Source organism: Cylas formicarius, unplaced genomic scaffold (genome assembly GCF_029955315.1).
Source record: "Cylas formicarius isolate icCylForm1 unplaced genomic scaffold, icCylForm1.1 PGA_scaffold_4__25_contigs__length_36172078, whole genome shotgun sequence".
Classification (NCBI taxonomy): domain Eukaryota; kingdom Metazoa; phylum Arthropoda; class Insecta; order Coleoptera; family Brentidae; genus Cylas; species Cylas formicarius.
In genome coordinates, this window is record NW_026844334.1 from 21860754 (window position 1) to 21877841 (window position 17088).

A 17088-nucleotide genomic window follows, 5' to 3' on the forward strand; every position below is an offset into this window, starting at 1 on the left:
AATAATGATTTCTAGGGGTATTGATACATTTTTATCGTGACTACATAACTATACTAACACACTTGGTCTTTTTGGAATAGTTTTAGAATTTTTGGTGTCATTTATTTCCTTATTGACAATAATAGATAGCAGTAATTTTTTAAAAAAACTTTAGTCTGCAGTAATTCCGGAATTGAAACTACAAATTTTTATCGAACTGATTTTTTAAAAGGCTTCGACGGCGGATGGGCTTTTATTATCCCCCTTTGCCCGGTCCCATTTTACCTAACGGATTGCAACACAAAGGACCTCCTGACGTCATCGAACCCCTAACGCAGCTGTCACTCTCTGATCCCGGTCGACGCCAAATCTGACATGGGATCAAATTCAAACGACGAACCGCCTTTTTAATGATGGCCGATTTTTTCGGTTTTAGTACTCTCTGTATGGTTTAATGTGAGCTTGAAGTTTTTCATTAATTTCATTTAATTATTAATTATCCGACACAGGTTGTAAATCAGGTAGTTCCTCAGGGCAGCGTGTTTCCATAGAATTGTTGCATTAATATTTTATACTCGTGTGTCAATTACATCATATAATTAATTTTCAATAAGTTCCTCAGAAATACTAGACGGTTTTCTAGTCGCGTCAATTATAAAAAAAATCTAGGTTAAACCTCAAATGCGGCAAAGTAAAAGTGCGTTTACAATATGATTGTTCTACTCCCGTCTGTAAAATCCCTAATTACTCACCGATCTCGCGGGCGGGAAGCGTCACTTTACCACGTCAGTTTCCTTTCCCACGAATCTGAGGCAGTTCGTACATTTCCGGGATTTTACCGCACGGGTTTGGGAGCAATCGGATGTTTTCGGAGATATTTCCCACGCTTTGAATGTTGACGTTTTTCAATTCTGACGGTCATGTCAGTGAATGTATTCGTGTTGTTTTACGAAAATGTACCCAAAAACTAATGGTCGTAGAAAAAGTATAGTATGCAACACGTTCGGTAAACTTTTTAACTCACTGGTTTATTATACACTCGCTCCGCTCGTGTCAAATAAACTCATGAGTCAAATACCGTTTACCGCACTTGTTGCATAATATACTATTTCCATTCGATTTATAAAATTTGAGTCCGCCCGTTTATTTTTTGTGTATTTTGCGACTTGAGAATTATCTAGTTGTATTTGAGGATATGTTATATTTGTTTTGCGTTTCGTTTACTGACAAAAAGGTTATTAGGTGTGTAAAACTAATGTTCAAATGCATCATCCAGAGGCAAATATATACGTAAGAAGGAGAGTAATAAATTTAAATTTAAAATTGATAAATGCTTCTTTTGGTGTGGTTAGATACATTATAACAATCGAGTAACGTTTTGAAACAATTTTTCCTCACCGTACATTATACACAGATACATTATAACAATTGAGTAAGGGTTTGAAGCAATTTTTCCTCACCGTACGGGAAAAATGACTTTTTGCATAAAAAAATATTTTCAATACAGGCAGCAATACAGCGTGTTTCAATCAACATGCGCTAACGCTCGGCTGGAGAGAGAAAATGTTCTTATAATCTTATTTTCCATACATGAATATTTTTTTAAAATCTAGTTTTTGCAATATATGAAATATTTTTTAGTTTTACTTGAACTATTGACTGACGTTTTTGCACGTTTTGTTAGTTACTTTGAGTATGGCACTGATTCTTGAGTTGTTCTCGTATCGTGCCTTTTCCAAAGAAAAAAGAAAAAACATTTCTGGATCCAGTGATACGCGCAATAAACTTAGTCCTAAAAATTAAGATTATAGAAAATAATGTCTATGACCACCAGCAGCTCTATTCTAGCCTACGATGTAAAGATTTTCGCATTAATTTGTACTAAAATAAAGAAATTTAATAACTACAACCTGGAATTGTTAATAATTTCTCCACATACCTGCAACATAGGATTAAAAAAAAATCACATCAATCAATACAATTTATTTTTAAACAGCATTAATTTAGTTCTTCGGATTGGTCCGCCTATAGAAGCATTTAATTAAAAACTCGTTCTTAACTGAAGATTTACTGTAAACGTGCGGATAAATGCGATTCATTAAATTTATTCCAGAAAATCATGTTTACAAACAGGATAGTGAAATCTACAATATTCATAATTTTGCTTACCTGTCCGACAGAAAGTAGTACAGCGACTTAATTGTATATCGTATAAATACTAAAATATATTATTATATGTCGAGGATATTTACTGTAAACCAAAAGTTTAGCTTGACTTTTTACCTATAGCGAAGAGGATGTAGTTGGTAGGTCATAAAAGACTGAGCCTTTATCGCTGTTAAAGAGTTTTACGACATCAATATCCGCGGTTTTGCTAAATGGCTAAAATAGTCATTTCCTCTTTCGGAAAAATGATAAAAATTAAAACTGAGTTTATACGAATTTTTCAAAATTACAATTTACATTTTTTAAGCAACAACCTTAAAAGTTGTAGATACAAAACAATTATAAAATGTTTTGAAAAATGTAACGTCTACCTTAAAAGCATCTTATTGAATTGCATAGTTGCAATGGATAATTTACGCATCTTTCGTTGGTTAGTAACCTATTTGCCCTTTTGTGAATAACGGAAACGATAGTAGAATTAAAAGACACTGCAATAATCTATAGCAACGGAAAATAATAGTTATGAACAGTGCAGCAAACAGGTCTTCAGCAAACCATCACTTAACGTTTACACTATATATTTGGAGACCGCAGAGACCACCTATGGCGACGAGAGCATTGATTTTACGGATTTTATATATTTTTGGTTCAAAACAAACAAAAAGTAAAATAATTTTTCTGAGAGTATAATGCAGATGGTGCAATATTTTATTAGAAAGTGTATTATGCAGGGTGCTTAGAGGCAGAAAAATAGTATAAATAGAGTCAACAGTTCCCTCATTTCTTGAACCATTCTGAAATATTTGCCAAAATAACTTTTTTCGTTGTAACCTTTAACGTTTTTATTGTTTCCTATTCTTTGACGTGTTTATACTAATAATTGACACTAGTAAACATTCTACAGACTACGTGGTGCCTTGAAAAATTGGATGATATTCAAATGACTAAAAATTCATATATGGGTCCACCAACGCTTCGTTAGCTATACGCTCGGTGTGGAAATTTAAAGATTCTATAAGTTAGCTATGAAAAATTATGGTGCGAATAACAGAGTTATTTTATTATTACATATAAAAATGTAATAAAGACGACAGATTATCGCATATAGTTATCAGCTGATATAGGCGTAATGTAAGATTTATGCACCTATGACTATTACTGAGCCATTTTCTTTCTAAAGAACGATCTCCACACACTCCATACGCAATTCGACTTTTCCTGAACATTGAGCGGGATCTTGACACATTATGGAAAAACTGCTGCTCAAATGCTCCAATCCAAACAGAAATCTGTCGAATTGACTAACATCTAATTAACTAACTATTTGTCAAAGGCCATGTTGGTTGATGAATGGCCCGTATTGGTTGGACACGAGATATGAAATGACTGCGCATGCGTATATTGCATGTCCCTTATAAAAACTTACAAAACTTTTTTCATGGTGGCTTCAAAAGTTCCTAGAATATTAGCATAGGCCAAATTCTTACACAAGTTTTCCCAGAACATTTAACGATGTTTAGGCATATTTCGGAAAAATACTCTCCTAAATATTCTACATGTAAACTGGGAAATTGACGAACGTTCAGCTATATTGGCTGTTGAAAACCTCTAGGTCTTAATTAATGTTATTATTTAAAATGCGCATGTGCATATTAAATGGACCAATTCAATATTTTTTATGGCTCCTGTAAAAGTTGCTGTATAATCAGATCTCTATATATCTAATAGTTATATAGATTATCCAAATAATGCCCGAGCCTACTAAAAACGGAAAGACGCTGCACAAAAGAAGTAACAAATCCTTATACATTTACTGAATTACAGAAAACTGGTTTTTATTGTTTCAGATTCGACACACAATTTTCTAAACAAATTACAAAAATTATTTTGAATTTTTGAATGTACCAGCGGTGAGTTGGAACAAAGTTCAGGTGAAGAAAAGGGACCAGACCTCTGAAAAATTGTGCCCTGTAAATTTTCAGGTCTATTTGACATACCCAAAAATGTAAGTCTAACAGCGTGACCCATATTCCAATTTTGATTTTATTAAATATAATATAAATTAAATATATACCCTGGAAATCACCAAGAAATCGAATAAGCACGTCTATGAAGTGTTAGTCACGAACTATGCCATAAAATTTCTCCTTTCCTTATATACACGATATTTAGAGACACCCTATACATTGTGGAAAAGCTATATTTTTTATTGGTACTAAGAAATAATTTTACTGTCATTTAGGACTACGTTGTCCACATTGTAACAAATATTTTTAATTTCGAGTCAAATTTAATTGAAAATCAAAGGCCAATAAAATTCGCCCCAATATCCAGGGCCGAAACTTCCCCGACGGCAAAGCGGCACGCATTTTACGACCCAATATTAACTGTCTCCTCTAATAATTTATTATAATGCTTTTCTCGACCAAGCGGCTCACCAGTGTGCATTGCCTGCTATCAGGGAAGTCGATTCTCGACAGTTGGTAGTGGAACATTCAGAAACGCGGTATTAGTGCCACAACTTCTATTTCTGAACCGTTTAAGACCGTTTTTTAAATTGTTAAATCGATGCTTTGCTGTTGCATTTTGCATTCGGTGAATGGTTTTTGTTCGTTGTCGATCCTGGTAAGTCAAATTTGAGTTAAACATTATTATGCACGCCTAACCGAGTAAATATTTATTCTCTGCGATCTTGTAAATTTTTACTTTTGGTATGTTATGAGATAGCGATGTGGTTTCCACGAGTTCCTGTTGAAGTTTGAAAATGAAAAAAATAGACGTCTTCGTAATCATATAGTATTTAGTTATGGTACACACTTTAATTTTGTTACGTTGTATCTGTTATTTAGAATTACTGTTGTTTTTAATTTAACGGATTAGCCTTAATTGTTTTAATTTAAATTTTGGCAGGGATACACGTCTATTGGATTGATAAACAAATTGTGTGCATATTTTAAAATGTTTTTGCAAGCTTGATCAAATAATATGAAAAATAACTTCCGTTTTGACTGGATCGATTTTTGAGACACGCCATTATGCCAAAGTTTATGACAAAAATTGCGCGTGTGAGTCGCGAAATTACGACGCAAGCGCACTCCGGTAGATCAATACGAAAATTGCTCATTTGCATTTTGATTTGCTTGTATAAATTCGTGGTGAATGTGACCGAAAATATAGTTTCAAAATTGGGTTTAGAGGATTTTGTTTCTCACGTCGTCGATTTAAATTCAAAAGAGTGTTGGTGTGGTCAATACCCTGCGCGTCTGCTACATTCGCGGTATTTTGAGAGTTATTTTAAACTAATCTAATGTAAATAAAAATTGGATTTTAGTAAAGCTTCGATTTTCGGTTCTATTGGTTTCGAATATTTTAAATCTTATTTAATATTTTTCAAATTAAGTAACCCAAAATAATTATTTGTGTAACCAGTGCAATCACTAGAAACACATGTTTTACATGTTGTATATTTTTGAGGTCGGCCTTAAAAATCTGACAACTAATATTTTCCCAATTGCCTCGTGCTTTTGTTAGTTAATAAATATATGACCGTCGGTGACGTTATATCAAAATACCTAAAAGCTCACAGCTATTATAAAAAAAATTCCTGTTCACCCTTTGGAAGATGAGTTACAATATGATAGAAGCGGTTCTATTCAATAATTCCTTTTAGACACTGAACGGCTGTCTATTCAATAAATTTAAACTGGATTGTCAATATCCACCCTGAAGATGTCAAAACATTACTCAAAATGTCAAATTTGACATCCAGTGAATACGAAAATTTTTATTAACCAAAAAAGGTGTAAAGAGTATGGTTTGGCCGGACCAAATATTTGAGGTACCAATAAATAAGAATTTCCGAGAGGAGGTTTAGTACATTATCAAGTTAACTAAAACTCATAATCCTAATTGTTATAAATTTCAATTAGTTTTTACACGCCCTCGGAAGTAAATGGGCGTTGACAATTTCGCACCTTCTTTGGATATTTAGTACTTGTACTTCCTCAATCGTAGACAAACAGTATTTTATTACAACTTACAGCCATAGTAATATTTTAAGGCAGGGTTAAGGGTGTTGTTTGCCAATTATTAAATAGTCCAGAACTTTCTACATAAAAAACGGCTTCAAATAGCCTTTGGTCTGAGCCAAGCTCAGTTTCTAGGAACCGTAATAATATAAAATTTTACCTAGGATTTTTTTATTAGTCAGTAATGTCTACCTGGGATCTAAAGGTTACAATAAAATCGTAGCGATGGGCATTTTGTCTTTTATCTTCGAATAGTCTCGTACGTTGTTGCAGGATATTCCCGGGCCTTTTTATAATTTTTTTTGTGTAGGAAAACAAGCAAGAACAATTAGAATTAAGTGTTAGTGTTCTATAGGAAGGAAGCGCAGAAGTTTATGAAAACATTTAGACGATTGTTTTAAACATTTAAGTATTTAAAAATAAAATTAAACCTGTTAAATCCAAAAATGACAGAAATCAGACCACTAGAGGTTTGCACATATATAAGAATGTTATTTATGATTAGTATTTTTTTTATGTAAAGCGTCTTATAAACAGAAAACGTTTACAAATTTTAGAGAAATTCTGTTTTCACATCAGACGACAAAAATAAAAAACACATAATTTCTGATACACACTAACAATAAAGAACTTTTGGGTTTCAAAAATAAAGTTTTCAGGTTGAAACGAATTATACCAGATGATATACAAGATGTCCTAATTATAAGTTCATTTGTAATATGTTCGACGCCCAAGAAGTACCTGCGAAACATCCTTTTTAAAGAGTTCTAGTTTGGATGAACAGCTACGAGTATACAAATACAATGCAATACAATACAATTTTGGTAACACCGTGCGAGAAACTCTTGTCAACCCAATACTCGGTTCAATTTAATAAGATAAATTTTAAATGGTGTATACAGAATGACAATAACTATTAATGTAAATGTTTATATATATATATATATATATATATATATATATATATATATATATATATATATATATATATATATATATATATATATATATGTGTGTGTGTGTGTGTGTGTGTGTGTGTACTAAATTTTGAAAAAAAGGAGGCATATCACTTTCTCCGTTAGAACCTTCAGATGCTTATACGGCACAATATCTAGGGTAATGGTTATATAAAATTAATTATGTTTTGAATATTAACATTATAACTATTTTTGTTAAACTAAACTAGCCGAAACTATTCAGAGATTTAGTTTTTATTTTTTGTTTATAAAAATTCAATTTGTTTTTTTCCTTGTTGATTATTTACGTCTGGACTCTCCTTTTCCTACTATAGTAAACTTTTTATTATTTTATTATTCTTTTAGTAAACAGTTTTAAAATTAATTTTTAGGGGAACTCAGTTCTGCAAGATCCAATTCAGTTCCATTTTTTAAGCAGAAAGAAAAATATTAGCACGAATATCCCGCAACCAACATTTGGCAAAATTTGAACGATCGCACTTAGATTTAAGCAGCAAAATACATTTGTGGTCAGTACCCCAACTTCGAAGTAATAAGTGAATCGAGTTTATTGCTTAAATCGGTATAATATAAATTAAAGAGTAACAAGCAATAACACTGTCGTTTGGTGTGGGTGTTGACATATCATCCACTCGCTGATTGTTATTTACGTTCTTGATGCCAAATTCCGCGGCCATGAAGTCAGTATTATTATAATTCAGTTTTTAGTAGGTCAACTCGAAAAATTTCGAACCGAATAGACCCATTAACAAAATAAGGTCGGAATTGCTAGATAAATACAACATGACCATGGAATTACTAAACTACCTCAAACAAACTAGGAAAATAGGTTGTTTTCTATGCGAAGCGAAACACCACATCACGAAAGTATTTCCGGAAAGAAAACAAGCGACTGAAAAGTGTGTCTGCTCTGTAATTAGCTGTCGCGACTCAAGACTAAATCTTATCATATTTGTGTATTTAATACGTCTAATTACTTGTATTGATTTTTACATTGATGTTCTTAAAATAGTATTTATAATAATTGTATGAATATGTTTTTATTCAAAATCCGTAGATATTGCAGAAATGGGTAAGTAGGTAAACTCATGGGTGGAGTAACTTTTCTGTAGTCTATGTAAACTGTACACCTGTAACAAGGCACCAACTTGACTATTATTATTTTACACACATCAAATTATATCGATATTTCATTTGGTTAGTAACTTAATTAAGACTGACTGAAGAGGATAACTTTTCAAATGGAAAAGTTTTTAGATATAAATCAAATATTTATTTTATATATATATATATATATATATATATATATATATATATATATATATATATATATATATATATATATATATATATATATATATATATATATATATAAGAAAGAAAAAAATATTCTTTGATTTAGACATCAAAACCTGTATATCAAACGTTTTTTTTTAAGATTGTAGTGCTCATCACGTGTATCCATTGATCGGTATAACCAAATTTTTGACATCTCGATCTGAGTCAATAATATAGTCGTAGTCAGACAAAAGAGCATTGAAGTTCCAAAAACAAAAAAAATAAAACATTGGAAAGAAGTCCACAAAATGTGACTGATATATTAATTTTAGTAATAGTATTAAATCTTGTAATTTAATTACCGGAAACGCCCGATGCGAAAGTGCTCATGTGATCAGTGAATAATTCGCTATTGTAGAGTAGGGGGTAGGTCAAACAAACAAAAACTTTAAAACTTAAAGATGTAAGGTTTTTAAACTAGTATCATTCCCGTGCTTTCTAGAAAGAACGCCACTGATCTCCGGCGTCTTGCTGGTGTTAACTTCAATATTAGGAGTAATTACTATAATTTTAGTGCCCTCTTTAAAGCTGTCTAGGACTTCGTTAAAAGCAGGAAATTCTCGAAGAATAAAAATATAATTCCGCATGTATTATTCATAAGCCGACTGTTATCTAGGTTAAAAGGAGCAAGATATTGCAGCTTTCATTTTTCCTTTTTTTCTTTCGTTTTCTTAAAACGCTTAAAGGTTTTTTGTCTTTAGTAATGGTTATTTCGATCTGGTTTACTAGGTCCGTGGTAATATTTATATTTCTATAGCGGAGAATCCGAACATCCATCCAAACGTTAATTTTTGCTCGTTAGCGGGTCCTAACAACCGAAATTTCCGATTAATATTTATGAGTCATTGTTGACACGAAATTCGCTGCGTCTGGTCGTGCTCGGTTAATTTTGGGAATGTTTAAATAACTTTAACTGGTTTTTATGTCATTTTTATTATTTCAAGTTTTACGACGACAATTAATGCGAGTTCCAACTTCGATCGTGTGTTACTAATTAATTTTACTTTTAATATGCGTAAAATTCAGGTAAACTATTTTAACACGAACGTCTTAATCGCAGTATATACCTATTTTAAGAAGTTTTCGTTCATGTTGACAAGAATTTCTGTCACAGTCAGGAGGGGAATTTCAGCTGGCAATCAACCTGTTTTATTAATAGACCACTATAGTAAATAACTGTTTCCAAATTTTTCTCAATCGCGCATTTCAGTAGCCAATTAAAACCAGATAGCAATTAAGTTCTTCAATATTACGAACGAACGAACGCCAAGTAATGGATAAGATCTGCGTGGACGTGATAAGCTTTGAACATGTGTCATTTAAGTTGCTGCGCGTTAATTTAATTTTTCCGATCAACTTTTTGCATTTTGATACCAGATTAATTTAGTTCGCAGTCGTATTTTTTGGTTGTTAATTATCTGGTCAAAGAACTCTAAAATTTTCATATCTGGTTTTACTGAAAATCATTAGAAAAAGCATTTGTCAAAACAATTTAAAATTTTTATTTGCAAGGATTTCATCCCACAACACAATCAAATATTCTAAAAATCGAGAGCTTTTTTTTCTTTAGAAACTTTTTTTAAATTCAATACGGGAGGCCTACAGTGGACCAACCGATTTACTTTTAATTTTACACCCTGAAGTAGATGAAGTATAGTGTTGCCGCTTCTACATTAATTATTTTTAATTTAGAATTTTTAGATTCTACTCAAGAAAGTAGCTTGTTTGTTCTATAGTTTTTCTTAAATAAAAAATAATTTTTAAGCAATTTGAATCCTGTTTCACACGTTTTACACCAGCAATACAATTTACCCAAAGGGTACAGGATGTTTGAAAAATCAGATTTTGTAGGAAAGTTCTAGGAATACAATTTATTGAATGTTGCACCAGTAATAATCATTTTTTTGTTCTATGTTAGAAATGAAATCAAAATTCTTCAAATTTCCGCATAATATATAACGTGTACCAATATTTATTTATGTTATAATTATGAACAGCGCAAAACATTTGAAATTAATGCTGAGTGAAGTCCCAAAATTGCATTCCTCCATAAGTTTTCTTAATTTAATTTTTATTGTCAATAAATGTGTATGTCTGTTTGTGGAGGATAACATTGGCATTCTTTTTTTTTATTTCATTTTCATTTTTATTTTATTTCATATGCTCTACAACACTATGCCAATGCACCTAACATATTATTTGCAGAATTATTCTCTATGATGACAAATCAGGAAAGATGCCGATGGATACAGTAAATTATATATATTTTTTTATTTCCTTTTCAGAAGTTATAACTTTAAAACAGAATAAGCTATCAACCTTATATATTTATTGTACATATGCGATGCAAAACTACTTGTTGGTTTACCGGTTACTATTTAGTTTTTAACTCCTATCTAGGTAAATTTTTGAAATTGTGTGTGTTTTTATTTACAAGATTGTGGATCCACATGACAAGAAAAAAGCTAGGATAAAATTAAAAGTCTTTGATGCTTTATATAACATCAAAACTGTAATGAAATGCCTTCAGTTCAAATGATAATGATCATAGTGTGCATCCCATTTTGCAAACTTAGTCAGAAACAATTTAGAATAATTTTGGTAGCTGCTCTTCTTTAACTTCATTGTAAATTCATGTTTCGTTCAGCTTATTTCACGGTCTCAATCTTGACCTAACCTACTGCAAACGTGCAACCGTCTAAACTGATAATAGTGCATGTCATGGTATGGAGTAATGCCGATCCGGACCTACCTTAACCTGTAACCTAAAGATTAATGACATTGTGTTTTCGTGGCTCCATGAACTTGCTCTTATTCTGGCAAGTGCGGACTTTTTACGAGTAAATCTTGCTTAAAATATATCGTCGCACTTTCATCTGACCTTGGATCTCGCGGCTTTTTAAAATACTGCGTTTACTATAGAACATGTTTTACCGATATCTGGAAGTGTCTAGCGCCTGATCGTATTCAATTATGGCATTTTTTCGCAAATTATAGCTGTGTTGCGTGTGCTAAATTAAATCATAAAAGAGTTCAAAGCGAACGGCAGAAACAAACTTGTGTTCTTGTAAACAAAATCTTAGTTCGTTGACAAACCTGTTTGACCGTGGAGGAAAATAAGTATGCCAGCCGCTATCTATAGAATGCATTTTATATGTAAATTGGTAGCGAATTTTTTTATGCCGATGTAGCTCCTTGCCAGCTCCTCACTAATTTCTTGTTATCTTCTTATTTTTTAGAACGTTGAATGTTTGTTAATTGTAAGAGTATTAGTTTCCCTTTCTTACCACTTACTGATACTTACAATAGTGAGTTCTTATATCAAAAGTAAAACTACTAAGCTTCTTAGGAAATGTTCTAGCTACTGTAAATCTTCATTTATTTTGAATATACGGCGAAAAGGTTCCCTCTACTTCAACTTTTACTATGCTATTATAATATTATCGTATTTGTTGGTTTTAAGTCCAGTTACAACTCGATGGGGTACATGATTGTACAATGTTGACCAAATAGGCCACAAATTCCTTTTATTATTAAGCTTTCTGATGGTGCCGCTAGGGATGTCGTTTGCTAACTGAAGTCTACCAAACTTCAAGTAGCAATTTATATTTAAAAGTATTTATTTCTGTTTGGGATCTATCGCACACTCTGACCAGTCCCTTGAAAAAATCATGGGGAAGTTGAATATTTGCGAATATTGCCAATATAGAGGTTAGGGCGTTACTATGCCACGAATTGGCTTTCACATTGTCCACATTAACTTTTCAATTTATATTCGCAATTAATACACTTTTATTTTAAAAATACAAAATTATAAAACGCAACAAAAGGGAAAATTAGACTTCAAAAAAAATATCGGCAAATATAAATGACATTATATATTACATTATCTTTTAAAAAGCACTAACCAAAACCAGCAAAATTTCTATAGTGGTTGGTTCCCGTTCGTTCTTGATAAGTAGTTGTATGACAAAACGGAAAAATAATAATGTTGCTGTTAACCTGGCGTTTTAACAAAGTTTTCTTTTGTTTTCAAATAAAAACTATACCAATAAGAAATACAAATACCTGCCACATATATGAGGTGGCCCGTTTATCTTTAGAGAATATAAAAAAAGTTAAGACAAAAGTTTAGATTTGCTTATTACCATTAATTATATTGATATACGAGGACTACCTTTTATATTTTGAGATTTGTAATAAAAAACTATAAGCGACCAACACATATGATTTTATTATTTCTGAAAATATTCACCCTGATGACCAATAGACTCTAGCATTCGATAAAACCAATCATCAAAGCAGTTTTCCCACATCGATTCCGACGCCTGCAAAACGTGCTTTTTAAACGCATCATTCGCTTCTTCTGGTGTCCATCGTTGCCCACGTAATTTATTCTTAATGCAAGGGAATAAAAAGAAGTCATTAGGTGCTAAATCAGGACTATATGGTGGATGGCTCATCAAATCAACGTTTTTAATGCTCAAAAAGTTCTTTGTTTTGCACTGATCGGTGAGAGCTAGTAGCATTGTCGTCGTGGAGAGTGATTCGTCTTCGGCGGTTGGATTTTCTAATTTCTTCGAATACTTTCGGCAAACAAATGGTTGTTGACTGGTGTTTAGCGAACGTACAATTTTGGTGGTCTTTGTCTCATTCTGAAAGACCCACACAGTCGACTGCTTTCAGGTTAATATGCATAGATCCATGATTCATGACCTGTCACGATACCATAGACGTGTTTGGAAGCACTGCCATCGTATTTTTTTAGCATTTCCTTCGACCAACACCAATAGGAGCTTTTTTTTTTTGAGCTGATGTCAAATTGTGTCGAATCCAACGCGAACGAATTCTTTTAGCGGCCAAATGTTCATGCAAAATTGTATGTATTCTTGGACAACCACCGATTTTGGACGACCTTCACGAAATTCATCCTTAAGAAAAGTACAATCACGACAGAAGTCCGAAAACCAGCGATAAACGGTACTCCTCGATGGTGCTTTAACACTAAAAGTCGAATTAAGTTCATCGATTCATTGTTGTTGAGTTAGTCCACGTCTGAAGTTGTAAAAAATTGTTGCATGAAAATGCTCCCGATTAAGTGCCATTTTTACCGTCACATTTTTTAAAAATTTATCCCAAAAAAAAAACAAACAACGTACTTTCGAAAAAAACCTAAACTCAAATGTCAACCTCGTAGATTCAGGGTGTTTGAATTTTCTTCGACAAGTAAGAACTCTCCTATTTTAAATGGAACACCCTGTATCTTGAAGCGTTTTTAAATTATAGATATATTTCATATACCGAAGTCTTGCCGCTTCTGACCTTTTGAATTTTATGTCAAAAGTGATATCTAAATATATCGATATAAAAGTGGCGAACTACTAATAAATGACCAAGATGAATAAAAGAAGTGGAAATCAGGTTAATTAAGTTATTGACACAAGTTTTTGAATTTCTTTAATGTTTCAAAATGGAATAAATTTTATCAAAAACTTTTAGACATTTTCTGAAAAATAATCAGATAAACAAAAACCTAGCAGAAATGATTCAGAAAAATTTCAAAATTTTAGGACTGTTATAAAAAACTGTTATATTTCTATTAAAGAAATATATTTTTATAAAAAAAAACTCATTTTTATATATTTGTTTTTGAAATGTTGCAAGTAATAGACTCTCTTTTTAAATTTGTTTTATTTATCAGCATTAGTTTCTCCATTGTTCAGTTTTTTCTGTAGAAAAATGTTTCATAAACTTGAGATCACTTTCTGTGATTAAAATAACCATAACAATAAATTGATTAACAACTGGCATAAAACTATCAAACCACTTTGATGTCGGGCTCGATTATAATGAAAGAATTTTTTATTGCTAATATTTGAAAATATGCAATTTTTTAACATAGGAAACCTTATACAAAGTCGTCCTTTTTTAAATGCGAAATACAGTAAAATTATAATAATGTTACTTTGTTATGTTATCACCCAGTATTTGTTTACTTTTAAAATATCAACAAATGCCCCAACTAACCCTAAATTTATTACAAAGTCTTTCAGTTAGAAAAAAGGATAGATATATTTAGTATTTAGACCTTCAAAGGTCACTTTTGACATAAAAGTCAAAATATTTCAGAAATATATATCTAGAGACTTCTGATGAATTAAAAAATGCCTTTATATTACATTTAAAATAAAAATGTTGCTACCTGTTCGTGAATATACAAACACCCTGTTTATATATAGCGCAATATAATATTTTAAAACTGTAAGTGGATGCAGACAGCTCTTTTTTTATTTATTTAACATGCTAGGTTAACAAGTACAAATAGATTCCAAGTCCAATGAGTTTTACATACACTGAATTTTTGGTTAGTTAGTTTTAGTTAGTCTTTTGTCTTTACGTTTTTTCGATACTCTTTAAAAATTGTGAGAAAAGCTATCATACCATAATAAACGGTCCAATATTTACATGTATTTATAATAATAAGTTCTCGAACATGATGAAGCTAATAAAGTGATTGCATTGAAATTATTGGAAAAGAAATCCTAGAAACTCTTTAGGTATTTTATTTAATTATTTAATAAAGCAACTTTCAATTTACCTCCATTTTGTAGTTGTTCAAACTCTTTTTAATTCTTTTGTTTATGGGGAAAAGAAACTAACTTCTTGTCTACCCAAAGCATCGTTGTGAAGAACGCAACGAGAATAGGAAACTTGAACACTTTTTTTAATTTCTTTAATATAATTGTTTATGTATAGACATAACGCATACCAAATATCAAAACTCAAAATCCAATATTTAAGTTGCAATAAATAATTAAAGTTGTGACACCCGACCATTCCTTTTAAATGATACTAAATGCGCGAGAATGATCTTGACGTCATACCGCTGCTTTTCGATCGGTACGGCGACATGTTCTAGTGTTAATTTCAGGTTATAAACCGAGAATTATATTATTTACGTTTATTTTTGGCTCGTGTAGAGGTGTATTTGTATTTAATCTAAGCCAGCTTGTATTTGTGCTTAGTGTGCTTGATATGATAATAATGGAAGCAACACAAAAATGACATTACACATCTTGTTTGAGTACAACCCGCAAAATACCAGATAAACTTTTTATTCGTCCACCAGAAAATAAAAACCGTCGTTTTTTGTTAACCTTATGTTCATTTGTCACTTTAGCCCTAACCGTGCAAACGTTTTTAACTCTTCGAACTTGCATCTATACCATTGCAGTCTCCACAGGGATGGGGTGCTGATCTATATAAAACAAAGATTACTTTAAGTTATCAATGTACTTTAAAATCAGTATTGTTGTTGAATAATTTACATTTTATTTGATATTTCATTGAATTTTAAATACTAGAAAACTTTAAGTTGATTATATAATTACATTGGTTTAAAACTAGTGGCTGAACATGAACTATGAACATTCCTTATAGATTTAACACCGCGAACCTCAGCAAAAGAAAAATTGTCAGTGTTTTGTGTGTAAGATTTCACCATAAACATATCCACCAAAGTTATCAGATTGACATTTTAAAAAATCGTCTTCGGTCATTTTCAAAATTTTCTTTTTGATACTAAAAGCGCTACGTTCTCGTTCTCTAATGGATTCTCTACGCTACTGTCCCGCTGGCGAGTAGTCTTAACGAGCGAACTGACATCACAACGGGTCGCAGCCAATGACAGCGCGTTTGAAAGGGGTTTTAAATTTTACCATTTTTAATTGCTTATATTTGTTACATAAAAGTACGAAATAATTTTTTTTTGTGAACTGAGGTTCTTTTAATAGTATACACTTACTTTTTTAAGCAATATTTTTCAAATTAAAATTTTGTTCGAGTTACCTATTAGTCATGTAGCTTCAACCTTCCCTTGTAAATTTGCGCTAATCCGTAATTAAAAATACTAGAACAGAACTCGTTGTCGGAAAGTCCGCGCAATATGTTGTAGTGTTAATTCAAAAACAGCTGCGAATTAAATTAATGCTAAAAATATGTTTGGTCTCGTACCGGATCTACGGTTTAATCTGATAAAGAGAATGCGTTAGTGAGGGTAAAAATGCCGTATAACGGTATGCGTACGACGTGCAGTGTCGAGTGGAACGTGGCTTTGGGCTAAGAGTACGTTGCCTTAATGCGGCCGTTTCGATATTCGGGAGAACCTTGAAAATATGCAATTATACTAGCAGCAGTGCCACCTTAAATACGAAAGCATAGTGTATTCGTCGTGATAAGTAAATTTTCCGTAACTTCGGCTGACGTTATAGGCTCTTTCAAAAATATGTGGAGTAATAAAATGAAAAATTCCGTCCAGTTCCCCTCGAGTTCGATGTCGGTCATACGCGTAGGTAAACTTTGAGAAATAATATTATTTTTGATCCCTATTCTAAATCTGATACTAATAAATAAGTTTACCTAATATACCCCCCTCATATTATTCCTTTATGAAGTAGTAATTACTAGATTAATTAAAAAATTATTTTTAAAACACATAATTTCATAAAATATGATAACCATATTTCTATTGTAGAAGAAATTGCCGACCGATGTTCCTGAATGACCGGAGTTGGAACAAAAGTTCACTTCTTTCATTTAAA